We start from the raw sequence: 16,692 nt of genomic DNA on the forward strand, positions 1-16,692 counted from the left end.
TAACTCCAGTGTTCAGACTGAAGGCTGATACTGCTCAGTACCATGCTGAATTTCCTAAGGGATAAAATCGTTCTAAAAATGTCTGAAAATGCATATATTGACATGCTGATTATGATAAATGCAACTGGGTAAAGCTTTATTTAATCAGAAACTGTTAAACAAAAGACATTTCAACAGACACATTTTTAAAAAGGAGAACATTCACTTATATTTCCATGTTTTAATTAGCTTGACTGGCCCAGAATAGTGCAAGCATACACAGCATCACAACAGATGATGTTATTTGCTGTATATGTAACACGTCACACTAGCAGGATGAAGACTTACACATGTAAGTCCCTTACAGGGCAGAATGACTCACTCAATCCTGAGTGGTAAAACATAAAGTACACAATGTTTTTCCAGTAGTACCTGCAGATGCATGGCAGGTGACAAAGCAACCACACATGACTCATTCATCTAGGTGCTTAGGTGCTGACTAATTCTGTCCAGGAGACACTTTGATTCAGTATGTTGTCAAATCTGTGGCAAGAGTGCCATAGCCTGATCTGCCACCTGTGCACAGAGGCTGAGCGCTCTCTGGTTTCGTTGCCTTGGCACACACACAGAAGCAGTGGGGTCTTTAACTTATCAGGAGCTGGCTGTCATCGGGGGAATTTGCAAAGTGAGTTGGTCATTAGATCCTGCATGTAAATGCAGTGGTGGAAAAGCAGTCAGGTTGTCTTTAGGCTTGTGGTTTTACTGGCTCTAACATAACCATGATTCAGCTGCCTACCAACCACAAAGTATTACTGGATCTTGGCTTCTTGGCTTTTGTTGTCCTACTGCTGAGATCACACGACCCATCAGTCAGGGATACCTCACTCAGCAGTGAATTTGGTAAATCCATACAGTTTAACAAGCTCCAGTCGGTTTCAAAACTTTCACTGTCATTAAGGCACAGTGGTTGCATCTTGACCAGTGAGACAGCTTGAACTAACATGATGAAGCAGGCAAAATTTCATTGCATATGGTAAAGTTTTGTTTTGTTTGGGTTTTTTTTTTTTTTTAGCTTTCTTAAAACTAGGAAAAGAACAGGTTTTTTAAAAATGAAATCATTTGGTGTCACAGTGGTGCAGTGGTTAGCGTCTTGCAGCAAGAAGGTTGTGGGTTTGAAGTCTGTGTAGTTTGCATGTTCTCTCTGGCTACGTCCAAAGACATGCATGGGGGGAGGCTGGTTAAGCATTCTAAACTGATATTTTAATCATACTTTCACAATTTATATGTATGTGAAGTAGGGCTGGGCGATATGGCCTAAAATTCATATCGCGATATAATTTGAAGCATGTGCGGTAACGATATATATCATGATATATTCTTTTCTTCTGTATAACGTATTTTCCACACTATAAGACACACTTAAAATCCTTTAATTTTCTCAAAAATCGAGAGTGTGCCTTATGTATGAATTCTGGTTGTGCTTACTGACCTCGAACCAATTTTGGTGTGCAGAAATCTGTTAAAAAATGTTTTATTACAACTTTGGTAAGCCGCACTGCTTGATGGATTGTCAGAGCATTACGGCTGCCGTAGTGAGGAGCTACGCGGCGTAATCTGGGTCCAAAACTCCGTCCCGTCAGGTCCCAAAGTCAAACAACACAGTTAAAAACGGTCTAAATTCTTTAATCTTTAACAAAATCATCAGTGTTGCTGTTTTATCAGGTGTAACAATTAAGTTTAACATCCAGGCATCCATGAAAACAGAAGTTATTAAATTTAACGGAGTTAGAAGTTAACAAGAAGTTAGCTTGCTAGTTTCCACCTAAACATGACATACCATGTTCTGACTGAGAGATTTTTGAAACTAATTAAAACGTACAGCTCTGCTACCACTTCCAACATAAATGAAGACAGAAAACTAAACAGCAGTGGCGTTTGCAGGGTTACTGATGTTGGACTACCTGGTATATAATGTTGTGCTACGTGATTGCTAGCGACACAGCTATGTTAGCATAACATTAGGACAGTGAAGCTGGAGGATGAACGCCAACTTTTTTTCCACTTGATAAAAGTTAACGTGAGGGATTCTGGTGGTCAGGGACAAATGCAATCGCATAGCAGGATGCTATACACGGGCCAAACTTCAGTCAGGAGAACAACTGAGATTATTCATCCACAATACGAGGTTAGTTATTAATATACTGCAACAACATGGGAATAGAGCAGCTGCGAGAGAATTCAACATTAATGAATCAATGTTACGGAAGTGGAGGAAGCGCAGTTTTTGGCTTTCCCCATATTTCAAAAGTGCTTCATCTCTTTGCTATGACTCTCGGCATAATTTGCAGATGATAATGGTTTTAGCCGCTGCGATGCTTTCAACCAAAACTGGAGCAGCTTGATGACATCATCAACATGCGCCATCGCGATAGAGCGGTATAGTCAAAATCTCTATCGTTGGCCAAATTTATATCGTTTCTATCATATATCGTTTCTATCGCCCACCCCTAATGTGAAGCTGACTGTCTCTGTGTTTTAGTGACAGACTGACAGCCTGTCCAGTGTATACCACTGACCCTGAACTGGGTAACCAGAGGAAGACAAATGGGTGGATGCGCATGCCATTATTCCATCTAGCAGGCCTGATCGTATAGTTGTTAGTACTCTGCGTTGACAAATTACATATTAAAATGTATATTATATAAAAAGAAATATACAGTGTTTTGCAAAAGAATTGAACCATACAACACTTCTTTATCTTTTGCTAGGAAAATTTATAGAAACATGCAAACAATGCACTACAGTTTGTACAATTCTAATGAGTTTGAAAGCCAGTATGTGGGATAATTATAGATAGGAACAGGCTTTGGGGAGGCCAGTCTATGACTGATAGTGTCCTATTGTGTGTTCCTGGGAGTGTGGATGGGATACTTGTCATGCTGAAAAAGGAACCCATTGCCACCAACTGGCAAAATACCAATTTTCCCAGTGGTATTAAGTGGTAGATCAACATCTGATGGCACTTTTTGAGGTCATAATTCCATCAACTTTGACAACAAATATAACTTCAAATAACCAAAAAAACAACGTTCTTATTCTGGCTGTATCCCTGTGTTGCCCTGGGATGGACTGGGGACCTGTCCAGTGCTTTATGCAAAATCAGCCAAGACAGGCACAGCCTCCTGTGACTATCTTATTACTGTTACAAGATGTTGACGAAAGAAGTGTTTCTCAGAGGAGTGAAAGAGCACTGAGAGCTCTATCTGTTCCCCGCACGCTGTTCTGCAGCTGATACTCAGCTCTGCAGTTCAAATACACAAAGCGCTAACCAAATATTGCTCTTTGAGATCTGCCAGGCACTTGATTATTTTCCTTTTAAATTGAGTCTGTCCACTTGGTTCCACATTTTTGTTCCCCCTTGCAGCGTACGAATGTCATCCCACCACACGTAAGGAGGACAAAACACAATGCTTAAAAAACTTCTTTACTGCACTTACAAACAAAAGTTCACAAAAACTCCATTAAGTCACTCTGTGCTGCCATGAAACTGATGATATGTGGCATTTGTGTTCTCCTCCAGGTTATCTTGGCTAAGATAATGGTTTTATGAGCTGATGGAATATTTAGAAGCATCTATCCTCTTTGATTTGGCAATAAACAAATAAACACAGTTGCTGAGACATGCAGATAGAAAAGCTTTCAGTTGACACAGCAGCTGGAGGAGGGTCACTTAGATGCAACCTCAGATATAATTGCATCCAATTAAGCCTCTGCATTTATTCAGACATAAATTATATTATAGGAAGTTGGAATACACAAAAATTGAAACATATGAGTCGGTTTCTCCACAAGTAGTTTTTAATCATCATTAAAAGTGACTCTTGACTGGTCAGTCAGCAAACCCTCATTAACTGTGTGTCATTTTATTCCTCTAAAAAGCAAACTGTTGAGCCATTTGATTAGTTTGTTGATCAAAACATCTGAGAAGGAATTACAGCCACTGGTGCATTCAAGGTCAAGTTGACTTTCACTGTCACCTTCTTAACGTGGCGTGAAAGTAGTAATACATTCTGTTTAATGGAGTGACACAAGGCATCGCTGCGGGGCCGGCCAGACGGGTTTGATCATGACCATCGAGCCAGAAAGTTGGTGGTGAGCAGCAGACGGCGCACTAGGAACCCTCCTCTATTTCAATGTGTGCCCTGACAGTCAGCATTTCGCTGATGGGGATCTAACAAGGCAAGGCGTGGAGTGACCCTGGTCCATGCCTGCTGACAGCCTCCAACGCCACCTCCCCTCCTCGCAAACCTCCACCACCCTGCTTGAACCGTCAGGCGGCCCCTTCATCAAGGAGACCCATACGTCTCTCTGCATTGGCCCCAAATTTGACTGTGATCGTGGAAGGCCATTGCTCGTGTCAGATGGGCTTAATGACTCAATGTGTCCGATCAAATACAAGGGAAAGCAGCGGTATGCTTGGAATGAGATTGGGTTTTGGCAGAGAGGAGCAAAGTGTGTGTGTGTGTGTGTGTGTAGCAGCTGGGGTGAGAGTTTTAATTTCCTTTAGAGAAACCATTTTATTTTTTTCTCAAAATTAAAATTCCTCAAAAAATCTTTATGAGCTTTAATATAAATGGAAATAATACCTAATATCAGAGCACTGTCAGCACAACACTGAAGCAGCCAAGAGAAATGCAACAATTAATTTGGATAGAAGCTGCAGTGTTTGTGCACAAACTTTGCTTTTACAGCCAACTGTTAACTTAGCTGGGTATAAAGACAAAACTGTTAACACTTCCTTAAATCAAGAAAAAATACTGAAGTATGGAAATTATTAATCATATTATGTGTTATATGATCTCTTAGATTTCTGTGGTGTTTTTAGTCTTCATGCTAATCTTATGTTAAAGGAGGAGCCAGAAGAGTCTATAGGTTGTTAGAAGTGGCAACACATAAAATAAAAAATAAATAAATAAAATTAATTTTTAATAAAGTAGCACAGACTTGTGGTTGCAAATGGTAAATGGCCTGTATTTATATAGCATTTTACTAGTCCCTAAGGACCCCAAAGCGCTTTACATATCCAGTCATCCACCCATTCACACACACATTCACACACAGGTGATGGCAAGCTACATTGTAGCCACAGCCACCCTGGGGCGCACTGACAGAGGCGAGGCTGCCGAACACTGGCGCCACCGGGCCCTCTGACCACCACCAGTAGGCAACGGGTGAAGTGTCTTGCCCAAGGACACAACGACCGAGCCGGGGCTCGAACCGGCAACCTTCCGATTACAAGGCGAACTCCCAACTCTTGAGCCACGATCGCCCACCACGATTGTTGCAAGGTTCGGGTCCGTATAGATACAGTCTTAGATGCACTTTTTGGTTAACATAAACCATATATTTATTATTATATTTTGTAACACATTTTAGCGGTTAGCGGTTTATTTTTGAATATCAATGGTTATTTGTAGAAAATGTAATTTAATGTATAGGTGGTAATATAATAGTCATGTGTGTTTTTCCTTGACTTATTCGAATAATGGTGTAATTAATCAGCATCTCCTCAACATTACTAATCTCACATGTGTATATTCCCTCCTTCTCTGAAGATAAGCCCAGTAATGTGAGGCTTCCTAACTCCGATACAGCCTTCACGTGCTGCTTCCACTCCTTTGAGACTGTGTAGTTGGAACCAGACCCAGTCTTTTCCAAAATTGCACGATTAAGGAATCTCCAAATGAGGCTTGTTGGAGAAGTGTTAAAGCTGGGGCAGGGGATTGTGGTTTCAGTGATATATATATAATATAGCAGTAACGTTGTTACAGTTGTTGAGTTTTGAAAGAGTATTCATTTATGTACACTAGTTACATTTGAGATCAAAAGTTTACATTCACTCTTTATGGGAATGAACGTCAGGTGTCTTTGTGTCTTTTAATGATTTTTGAACTGTTCATTTTCCAGAGTGGAATAATTATACAGAATACATCTTTAATAAAAACAAGAACTGGGTGCTCAGTTTTGAAATTAGTTTAGTTTCTAATCTACACAGAGTCAAAAGTAAATGTTTGGTTTAATGTCCCCCGAAGTTACACCTTTACCAGACTCAAACTGTCACCATCAGATGACAAGAAACTGGGACAACCAAAGCTCAAGCCTGTCACAAGCTGACAACTGCTGGAACACCAGCAAGTGAGTTTTACATCACCTTGAACTGAGAGTATCCCAACTAAGAAAGCAGCCTCATCTCTAAAATAGGCACCTTCAGGCTTGACTGAAAGTTGCAGCTGCTCACATGGACAAGCCAAATGACAAATGACAAAGCTGTGTGGCCACAGTGACAAGAGGTCTGTTTGGAGGAGCAAAGGTGAGCCTTTCAAACCTAAGAACACTATACTAATTGGCATGAGGGTGGTAGCATTACGCTCTAGAGCTGTTTTGCTGTCAGTGGTACTGGTACGATGCACAGTTAGATGATTAGAAAAATGAAGGAGGCGGATGACTTCCACATTCTTCAACTTCATTTCAAATCAGCAGCTAGACAGTTGGATATAATTGGGTGTTCCAACAGGACAATGATCCCAAACGCACATCAAAACTGGTTTTGGAATGGGTAAGGCAGGCTAACATTATGTTTTTGACATACGTTTTAGCATTACCGATATGAATTAGAGAAAATTCAAAACTTGTGCATCTAGTTTTAAAGATGCAATAATTTCATCTTGGATAGCTCAAAGAAATCATTAATTGCCATCACAATATGCCCCTGCCCCTTCTGACTACCAATGTATCTCCATTGACTGGAAAATGAATGCCAAAGTTTCTACATGTTTAAAGCACATATTGTAAGCACAATATGCTACTTTGTATTTGGGTGAATTGACCCTTTTAAACCAAGAGAGACTAATGCACATGCCTTTAGTTCTCCCTCTTGAAGCTTCTGTGCACTCTGGCAAGTAAAGTCTTGACTGGGCCCTGGGCTTCGCTTAATGGAAAGCAGACAAAACATTTTCTTTGCTTGATAGCATCTGTTTGGATTCTGGAGTCGGGCGGATATCAGGAGCAGTCGGCGCTGGAGAACAGGGAGGGGGGAGATTGTGTCACATTTCAGACAAGTGCTAATGAATGTAAACATCGCTGTGATAAAGGCAGCACAGCATGGGGAAACATAGCCTCTGCGCATAGGGTAATTTAATCCATTTTTTTCAAACGTCTGCCACAATGCTCTTATCATCCTCATCATGGGAGTCGTGAAAACAAGCCCAGGGATGAGTTGTGTCAAAATAGACAGCAGCAGACAGGGAAGGAGAGGAAGACTTCCTGTTGAGAACATAAAGGAGGACATTTACACTGCAAGGAAGGTGAAGGACACCTTGGGGGGGTGCTATCCACTTAATAAAAAAAGTGAGAAAACTTTAGACTTTGTCTGAGTCAGCGGGGAGCTGATTGAATTTGTCTTGGTTCAAAAACACAATTACTTGAGGGAGAAAGATAAAGATGCCTTCAATTAGCTCTCAGCTTCCACATATAAATATTACATGGAAAATTCTGTTTCTCATTAATAAATTCATTTTCTCATTTGTTTATTTTCTGTTGCTTTGTTACAAGAATCAGAAGGCTATAGCTATCTTTGTTAGCCTGACTTTCGGAATGTGACAGTTATAAATTTCCATAATCAGAGGGTAACGTCAGCCTGCAAGGCAGACAGAGGAACTCCACCCAGTGACCTGTGGTCCGTGTTGACCCTCATTAGTCAGGCCCACACACACAGCATCTGTGCACGAGGCAGTCGCTTGACCTAAGGTCATGTTAATCCATCCATCTCTGGCAACAGGAAGGCTGCAGGTGATGAGAAATCAACTAGACTGTCCAGTTAAATTTTAGTTATTTTAGTTTTACTATTTTATTTCCCATGCACAACAAATCACTATCGACTAACTAGTCCCTTCTTTGGTCACTATTGTTTATGCACACATGCCTGCCATTAACAAAAGTACTGTTTATACATACTATATATATATATATATATATATATATTAGGGGTAACGATACACAAAATTCACGGTTCGGTTCGATACTTTGGTGTCACGGTTCGATATTTTTTCGATACAAAAAAAATGTTTATGCCTTTTTAATTTGTTATTTATTAAATTCTAAACATATATTTTAACTCAAAAGTACAGTTTTTAAATTTAATGTTGCTGAAACAACAAAGTAATAAAAAAATATATCTGACGGAGAAATCACTCATCTTTGGAAAAGAGAGTTTATTACAGAGAAATGTCTCTTTCCAAAATAAAAGCTATACTATACGCTTCTTCTGGGCTATATTCTCAGCAGCATATTAAACATATCAGGTCCCCATAAGGAGAATCATGTGCTAACGGCTGTCTAAATGACTCGGCTAAAGTTTGTAGCATGCGTGCTTGTTGTTTTTGTCTGCTTCCACTTGTCTTTGCACTAGGATGATGTCGGAGTAAATGTGCAGTCATATTCGTTGTGTTCCCACTAGTGCTGTCAGCGTTAATCTCGTTGAAATGACGTTAATGCCACAACACGGCAAATCTCCGTTAACGAGCTACCGCGGATCGTCCTGTGCGTGGGGCTGGACGGCCAACACGTTAACGAGCTAACTCCGCTAACACACCAGTTCCCACCAATGTCATTGAGCATTGCGTGGCACATCCGACATACTGTTTTACTTTAGTCCATGACGCGCTTACCTTCAGGATCATACGTCACATGAAGACCAAAATAGTTCCAAACGCCACATCTGAATGAGGGTGGGGGAGGTTCAATTTGCCATGTTGCAACGAGAGCTTAACTTCTGTCTCGCTAGCTTGCCCTGCGCTCAGTGAATCTGCGCTCGACTACTCCGCCTAGGCTGCACTGTCGAGCGCAGATCCACTGAGCGCTCAACACAGACACAGACAGAAGGAAAGTTGATAAAATAAATTAAAAATTTTGTATTGTTCGATACATATGCGTACCGAACCGAAAGCACTGTATCGAACGGTTCAATATCAATACGAGTATTGTTGCACCCCTAGTTTATACATACTATACATAGATACATATATATATATATATATATATATATATATATATATATATATATATATATATATATATATATATATATATATACATATACATATATATATATATATATATATATATATATATATATGTATGTATGATACAACTGTCTCGACCAAGACCGAGACAAAAAAGTCTTCATGTCTGCTGTCTCACTCACTTACTGAGAGGACAGACGCATGCTCCACTTGACTGTCGCGTCTCTCACCCTCTCTGTTTTTCACATAATGATATTATCTTATATCCTCGCATGTGATTGGCCACAATATGGAGGGATTGGAGCACATCTGAGCCACTGTGTGAGAGCTGAGCAGCGAAAGGAAATTAAGTGAGGAGCCGACTCTCGCTCAATGGGAGTCGACTCTTCTGATTCACTACAAAGCACTCTCTAAGCACGGCTCTTAGAGCTGATGCTTTTGCGCATGACACATTATCGAACGTCACGTTGTGTGTCATGGATAATGTTGACTCCAAATCTCCCGACCACTATGTTGATCTGAGACAGCAAGACCGAGACAGCGAGACCAAGACCAAAGTCCGTCGAGACCAAGACAAGACCAAGACCACGTAAAAGTGGTCTCGAGACCAAGACCGGTGTTGAGACATCCAACTCTAGCGTGGGACTCCTTCTTTGTGAATCTTCAGAAGTCCATATATACAAGGTGGTATGGTGGTGTGTAGGGCAGTCAGTGGCGTTTCAACTTGTTGTAGGCAACTGGTGACTTTCTTTTTGTAGTTGCTTGTGAGGTCTCATTTTAAGGCTTGATAGGTATTGTTGTCACTGTTGTAATTTTTGTATGATAATCAGTTGTGTTTATCCCACCACCCTCTGGAATACAAACCTGCAGTAATCAGGACCCTGCAACACCAGGCAGAAGGTGTCCCCTCTAAGCCAGAAGGGAAAGAAAAGGAACATATACGCAAAGAAAGCTCTAAAAACATGTGGGCTTTCATCAAATCAGCAGGGAGAAACAGAAGGACAAACTGAGCAACACTGTCATCCCTTATGTAACAGGTTTACTCATTAGAAAAAAAAAACTTCATTCAAATCATCAGCTATTTTCTATGTTGTAACAAGCATGTGAAATTATGTATACTATAGTGGCTAGAGCTACCAAGGTGCAACTGTTAAAGCAAAACATTGAATGAATCCCTTGTCATTAAATATTTTCACTTATATGTTGAAAACACGCCTTATCAACCATTGCTTCAATGTGAAATAACCAGGTAGAATAAAGCTTAAAAATCATTTTGATTTCTACAAAGGTTAAATACCCTTAAAACCTGTGTGGTTTTCTTTTAGGTCTTCATCCAACATGTTAACAGTGTCACTCATCACAGAGGATGCCTCCTGTGACAGCATGTCACAGGAGGCATCCTCTGCAGGGATGTCATTTCTCATGGCCTCTTGGAAAGCACAATATACAAACTTTGTCATAAGGCGGGACCACCTAGTTAGACAGGGAGACAGCAGTCATTGTTCATAAACTGCTCCACTGAGAGAAAAACAAACATCTGCATGATAAGAATTTTCAGAGATGCCGACAAGATTGGTGCATAGTTAGGAAGAGAAAGAAGCATAAATGAATTATACTTAAAAAAAAAAGAACATAAACATGTCGATTTTAGCTGTTTTAACTGTTGAAGTTTACCTTTCTGTGAAACTCAGTCTACAGAATTAAATATACTGAGCTGGTTATCAGGACTTAGCCTTATTAATGAGGGTTACATACAATTCAGCTGTATGTTTACATGATAAGCTGCTGGTGTCGTCGTTTTTTTATTGGTGTAAATTATTCTTAACGCTGTTTTCAAACCTATTGTCCAATAGTTACTGAATCTTGCACATTTCTTCTGCAGCGCTGTAATATCATCATCATAGCTAGGAGGTTATTACAGCCAGGACAGTAACAGGAAGTGCAGGAGCTCCTCTTTCTTTAACATTGTTATGACAGAAAGCTCTGATAACTCTATTCTGTCTAACGTGCAGGCTGTGACAGGACGGTTAGGTTTAGACAGCATTACGATGCCAAGCCACATCTCTGCCAGCTCAACTTGATATGCGAGACTACTCAACCTGACAGAAATTATAGATTGCGTTGGTAGCTAGGATTAAGTGAATGGACTAAAGTTGTTGCAACCTATCCAAAATCTCAGACGCTCACACGCTCGTTCTGACGTCTCGTTTCTGCTCCTGCCTGCACAGACGCAGCTCAAGTGGGTAGAATTAGCACGGACTGATGTGGAAGCGATTAGAAGACATCACTGGCTGTGAGTGTGATCCAGATGAGGAATAGACAAAGATAATCTTTTTAAAAATAACATGCAAATCTTAATGGATTGCCTCTATCTCGCCTGTTTGAGTCATGTGTCGCAGCTTGTTTGTTTTCGACGTGACCAATTATAATCACAATCGCACTGCAACACCAAAGACGAACGTTTGACACTGCCAAACGCTAACAAGAAAATAATCATAACTGCAAGTGCTAATATTTGCCCACACAGTAAATGTTTTATTCATGGGACATCTGTGCCGCTTGGAAACAGCCTGAAGCTTCGCAGCCCAAGTAAGAATTATTCAATTAAACTCTGTAAAATAGATGGGCAACTGTTTGCTGCTTTGATTTCATTTTTTATTTTCCAGCAGCCCAAACCTAACCCCATAACAATGCATCAATAATCTCTCAATGCTGCATCACCTCAACTGCCAATCAAGAGATGGACTGGGGCCTGTTTGCTTCCCTGATTTGAAATATTAATACAGGTTAGCCTTGTGAGATGCAAAAATGTAGACTGGGGCACACGCTGGCACCACAAGCAAGGCCGCAGCTTGACAAGGCAAACAAGAAACTCTTAAATAAATGATGAGTTTAAAGGTTTGGAGAGGCTTTCTGACATGAAATAACCAATGTACAATGAGTGCAGCCTTGACCCAAGGATTTCAACACAACCTGATCAGCATCAGCAGATACAAATCTTACAAGTACATGTAGCTTGTGCCCTTTAACACTCCAGGAATGCTTTGGGACTAGCACATTATACTGTACACAAACCTGGCTGGGTCAGGAGTTATTCGTTCTGGCTTGAAGCAGGAGATAAAGTGAAAAAGAGCCAGAACCACTTCTTGACATTCATTCTTCTGTTTTTTGTCGGGTTGGGGGGAGGAAAGGTTGGAGAGTGTGTTGCTGCTCGCAAAACTGACCAACCGTTTACGCTGACGGGCTGGACGCATGTTCCCTCGGCGCTGCGGCTGCACCGCACACCTCGCAGTCCAAACGTGGAGTTATTTTAGAGGACAAACAGTGATTTTGGCGTGGCACAGAGGCGCATTCCACCCAGCTGTACACATCTGGGACAGAAAAGAAGAAAAAACTTAAGCGTTCAGGAATTGTCGGCATGTGAATACATGATTTCAAGTGAAATATGTAGAATTTTTCATTTTATTGTGAGCTCACGGATTTCCTGGCTACCTGAAAACAGTCCTGATGATAGAATGAGATAATGCAGCATGAATTCAAGAGTTGGCATTAGGAAGACTTTCCCCGAGCTCAGGCTGTGGCTTCCAGGGATTTGTCCAGATCAGTGCTCCACAGGCCTGAGGATATGCTGGAGCCTTCCACACTTCAGTTTGCCTGTGTCTGAGTGTGCACATACAGGCAAACATGTCCAGGAGGGACTGTAGACTCTGTACTTTTTTTCAGCTCAGAACAAAATTTTGAGGGCTGTGCAGTCAGAGTAAAGCTGAAGAAAGAGGAGAGCTTTGATTCTGCTTGACAGATTTAAGTAGGTGAAAGCTGATTGCACTATTAAACTCAAGGGGCCACTAAAGATATTAGTGGAGGTTCATCTTGCTACAGCTTTAGTCGATCCCTGCTTGCAGTCTGATCGTCCAGGTGTACAGAACTCCAAACACAACAATATATGTATCTGCTCCAACAGTTCATAAATGAACATTTACCAGCTCCTGTTGCTCTGCCTGTCATTAGAGTATTTATTACTGCTGTCAATGTAATATTTATAGAGTAATTATGAACATCAACTTCACAGTTTGAGGTACAACCACACCAGCAAAACAGGATTTACAGGAACTCTGCAACATCTCTTTTAAATGGAACAAATATGTAGAATATTCTCAGCCTCATGTTTCCCTCTTTAGATGTTGGTGATCCAGTCAAATGTAAGAATACAAACCTTTTAAACCAGGCGCATAATTTCTTCTTTACAACTGTGGGACATTGCAAACAGCAGCCGCAGCGCATAGCTGCACTTTAACAAGTTGGAAGAAGCAGCGGCACAACTTACATTTGTAGGTAATTTTCATTTCCGTTATTTTTTCTTTTTTGTGAGTCTCTTGATGTTTTTAATCTAGATGATGGTAGTTTTCACCCCAAAATAAAATTGCTGTGTACTGGCTTAATGAAAAGTTTAAATAGAACTGATCTGGATAAAGCCCTCATGCTTACCTCACACATTATCATCTGTATTGTCAAGAGATCACCAACTCTGAAAGTAAAAGTCAGTTTCTGATTAGTTTGAAATATAGGCTTTTTCTCACTCTGAACCCACAGAACATGACAAGAGTACAAGAGGGCAGTTCTCATTTCTTAAAGACGACCAGTTTTCATGCACAGATTTTTAAAAATGTTTGTAGCCAATAAACTATTAAAAAATATGAGCTTTTTTTTTACTTACAGTAGTAGACGATGTTAAATGGCTAACCCTGAAGCAGGGTTAGCCATTTAACATTCTTGTAATGGCTAAGTATGCGCTAAAGGACTCATGCTTTTAGTACAAGCAAAAGTGTGCTAACAAGACTAGAGGCACAGCTGCATGAACTAAGCTTTACACCAGTCGTTCTCAAACTTGTTACATCATTCCCCACATGGCAGGAAGAAATATTTTCACGCCCCATCTAAACAAAACAATGAGAGAAAAGCCTAGCAGCAACTTTATTTAGATAATAAACTCATTCACACTGAATCCTTCACAACGGTCGAGTTCCAAGATGGCGCCTGTGTGTGCGGCTTGCCATCAGCTGTTACCTGTTTTGTTTTTGCTAACTTTGTTGACATCTGTTTTCTTCAAAAATGTCTCCTTCAGTAATTCTTATTTGAACAAACGTTTATTTCAAACAACTATTTGTGACTTTTGTCACTAGACTGCTTCATTAGTCTGCACCTCTTCTTCTTATAAAAAAAAAAAGAAATCCAGAAACTTGTGAACAGAGATGAAAATATTAGTGAGTATAATACTATTCACTGCAGTGAGCTTGTTTTCGACTGCAGAGCTGTGGCGGGGCGTGGTCTGCGGCGTGGCTGCAGGGAAGGCGGACGCACCAATCACGCCTCGCCGGCTTAAAACAGAATGAACTAGGTCCTGTTGTTGTTGTTGATGTATGTAAGCTGTAGCCTAACATGCTATCGGGTCTCTCGTGCTCCAATTCTGGGTTTCGGCACCACTGTCTGACAAACCCGACAGACCCGACCAAATGTTTGCACTTTTCAGTACACAAAGGAGCTTGCAAAGAAAAGCGTCTGGACTTCTTTAAGTTACTTGAAGACGTTTCACCTCTCATCCGAGAAGCTTCTTCAGTTCTAAGGTCAAATGGTGGAGAGTCCCAGATATAAACCTAGTGGGAGTATCCCCCCACAGAGGGACAAAAGGACCCCCTGATGATCCTCTAATCGCCTGAGCCAAGGTGTGAAACTGGGTGTGGGTCCCAATCAGCCAGAGTTTCGGGTGAGCTCGTTGTGAAACCTGGCCCCACCTTATCATGCGAATTCCTGAGGTCAGATGGCCCAGGGTGTGAGTGGGCGTTAAGGCGTCTGGGAAGGGAACTCAAAACTGGATTATAGATGGCAGAGAGTTGGTGTCGTAAACCACCGCATCTGTTCAAAGATGGTCGCTCACAGTGGACATAGATGGCTTCTTTTACTCCTCTTTCAAATCCCTTCCCAGACGCCTTAAAGCCCACTCACATCCTGGCTCATCCTGGCTCACCCGAAACTCTGGCTGATTGGGACCCACACCCAGTTTCACACCTTGGCTCAGGCGATTAGAGGATCATCAGGGGGTCCTTTTGTCCCTCTGTGGGGGGAAACTCCCACTAGGTTTAAATCGGGGACTCTCCACCATTTGACCTTAGAACTGAAGAAGCTTCTCGGATGAGAGGTGAAACGTCTTCAAGCAACTTAAAGAAGTCCAGACGCTTTTCTTTGCAAGCTCCTTTGACTACGATGACCTGGATGACTGAGAACCTTCACAGACATATTGCCGTACATTTTCAGTACACGTCTTTATTGCGGCTTTCGCCTTAAACATGCAGCTGCAGCTTTTCAGTGGATGCAAATATTATTATCTTGAATGACGCAAATTTCTTTGTTCCGTCGTAAACGTGATTCCGATGTTAAACATTAGTTTCGCATGACTTTTCTGCCAGGTAACTCGCCACACACTTTGAGAACCACTGCTTTACACCAACTGGCTTATCTATGTAGAAAACTGTAGTCATTTTGTTTTACTATTAGTGTTATACAAGAAACAGTTTCTAAACTGTAGCAGAGAAATTTGACAGTGCATTTGAAATTTGTGCATATAACTCGCCAGTTATTCATAGATTTGTGGTGGTTTAACAATCAGAAAGCATCATTATCATCATAAAAATTATAAATGCCTGGCTACGCACAATCATTTATTATTATCTGATGGGGACAAATATCATGTGAAACTGCTGTATACATTTTATCATACAGACAGAGTTTTATGTCTTTTAACTTTTTAACAATGCACTTCTAAATCAGGGCAAACACACAAAAATCTATACAGAGCAGGGCCTTGTAAATACACTCACGCCGTTTGCAAAGGATTAATCTTCCTTCATTAGACCTCGGCTGTATCATAAACTGAAACTTTCCCTAAGCCACAGAAATGAGCTCTTTGTTGACTGTTTTTGTCATTAAATTCCCTTCACCCTGTTCGTCGTCTCCAACTAAAAGCAAGAAAATATCAGGGGGAGAAAAAAAATCAATTACACCTTGCACTTCTCTGTGCGAGTCAGGGGCTTGTCAGCATTGGAACCTAATTAAATTAACCTCAAAGGGAGAGGGACTGGAAGCGCGGCCAGGGCACCCAATGATTAGCGCATCGATTTATTAAAATGGGCCAGCCGGCCGGCCAAGACAAGACCCTTTTTCCCGCCGGGGTCTTGTTTACTCCAAACCGTGGCAGTTAGAACTGTTCTGCTCTGCACTCTGCAGAGTTAATTAGTTGTGAATGAGCAACCGTTTCTGAAATATTGTTTGAGCTGACTATAACGGGCACTGCTTTGTCCACGGTAGTGTGGCAGTAATGAACAGCCAACATTTTAGGCTGTGGCAAAAAAAGGAATGTCTCCTAGTTTGTTTGAAAAAAACAATAAAAAGTAAGAGAAAATTTGATCAATAGGATTCAAGATTAGCTCCTTTTCTGCACGCATACATAGGACAAAATGGACACGACTAACATTTTTGTGCACTCTATCTGCCTGTCTCTCTTACCTCTCCACACACACAAACACACACACATAATAGTTGTGTGAACAGATTCAAATGGAAAAATGGGATGTTGTCACAA

The sequence above is a fragment of the Neolamprologus multifasciatus genome, chromosome 9, assembly GCF_963576455.1.
Source record: "Neolamprologus multifasciatus chromosome 9, fNeoMul1.2, whole genome shotgun sequence".
In the NCBI taxonomy this organism is placed as follows: domain Eukaryota; kingdom Metazoa; phylum Chordata; class Actinopteri; order Cichliformes; family Cichlidae; genus Neolamprologus; species Neolamprologus multifasciatus.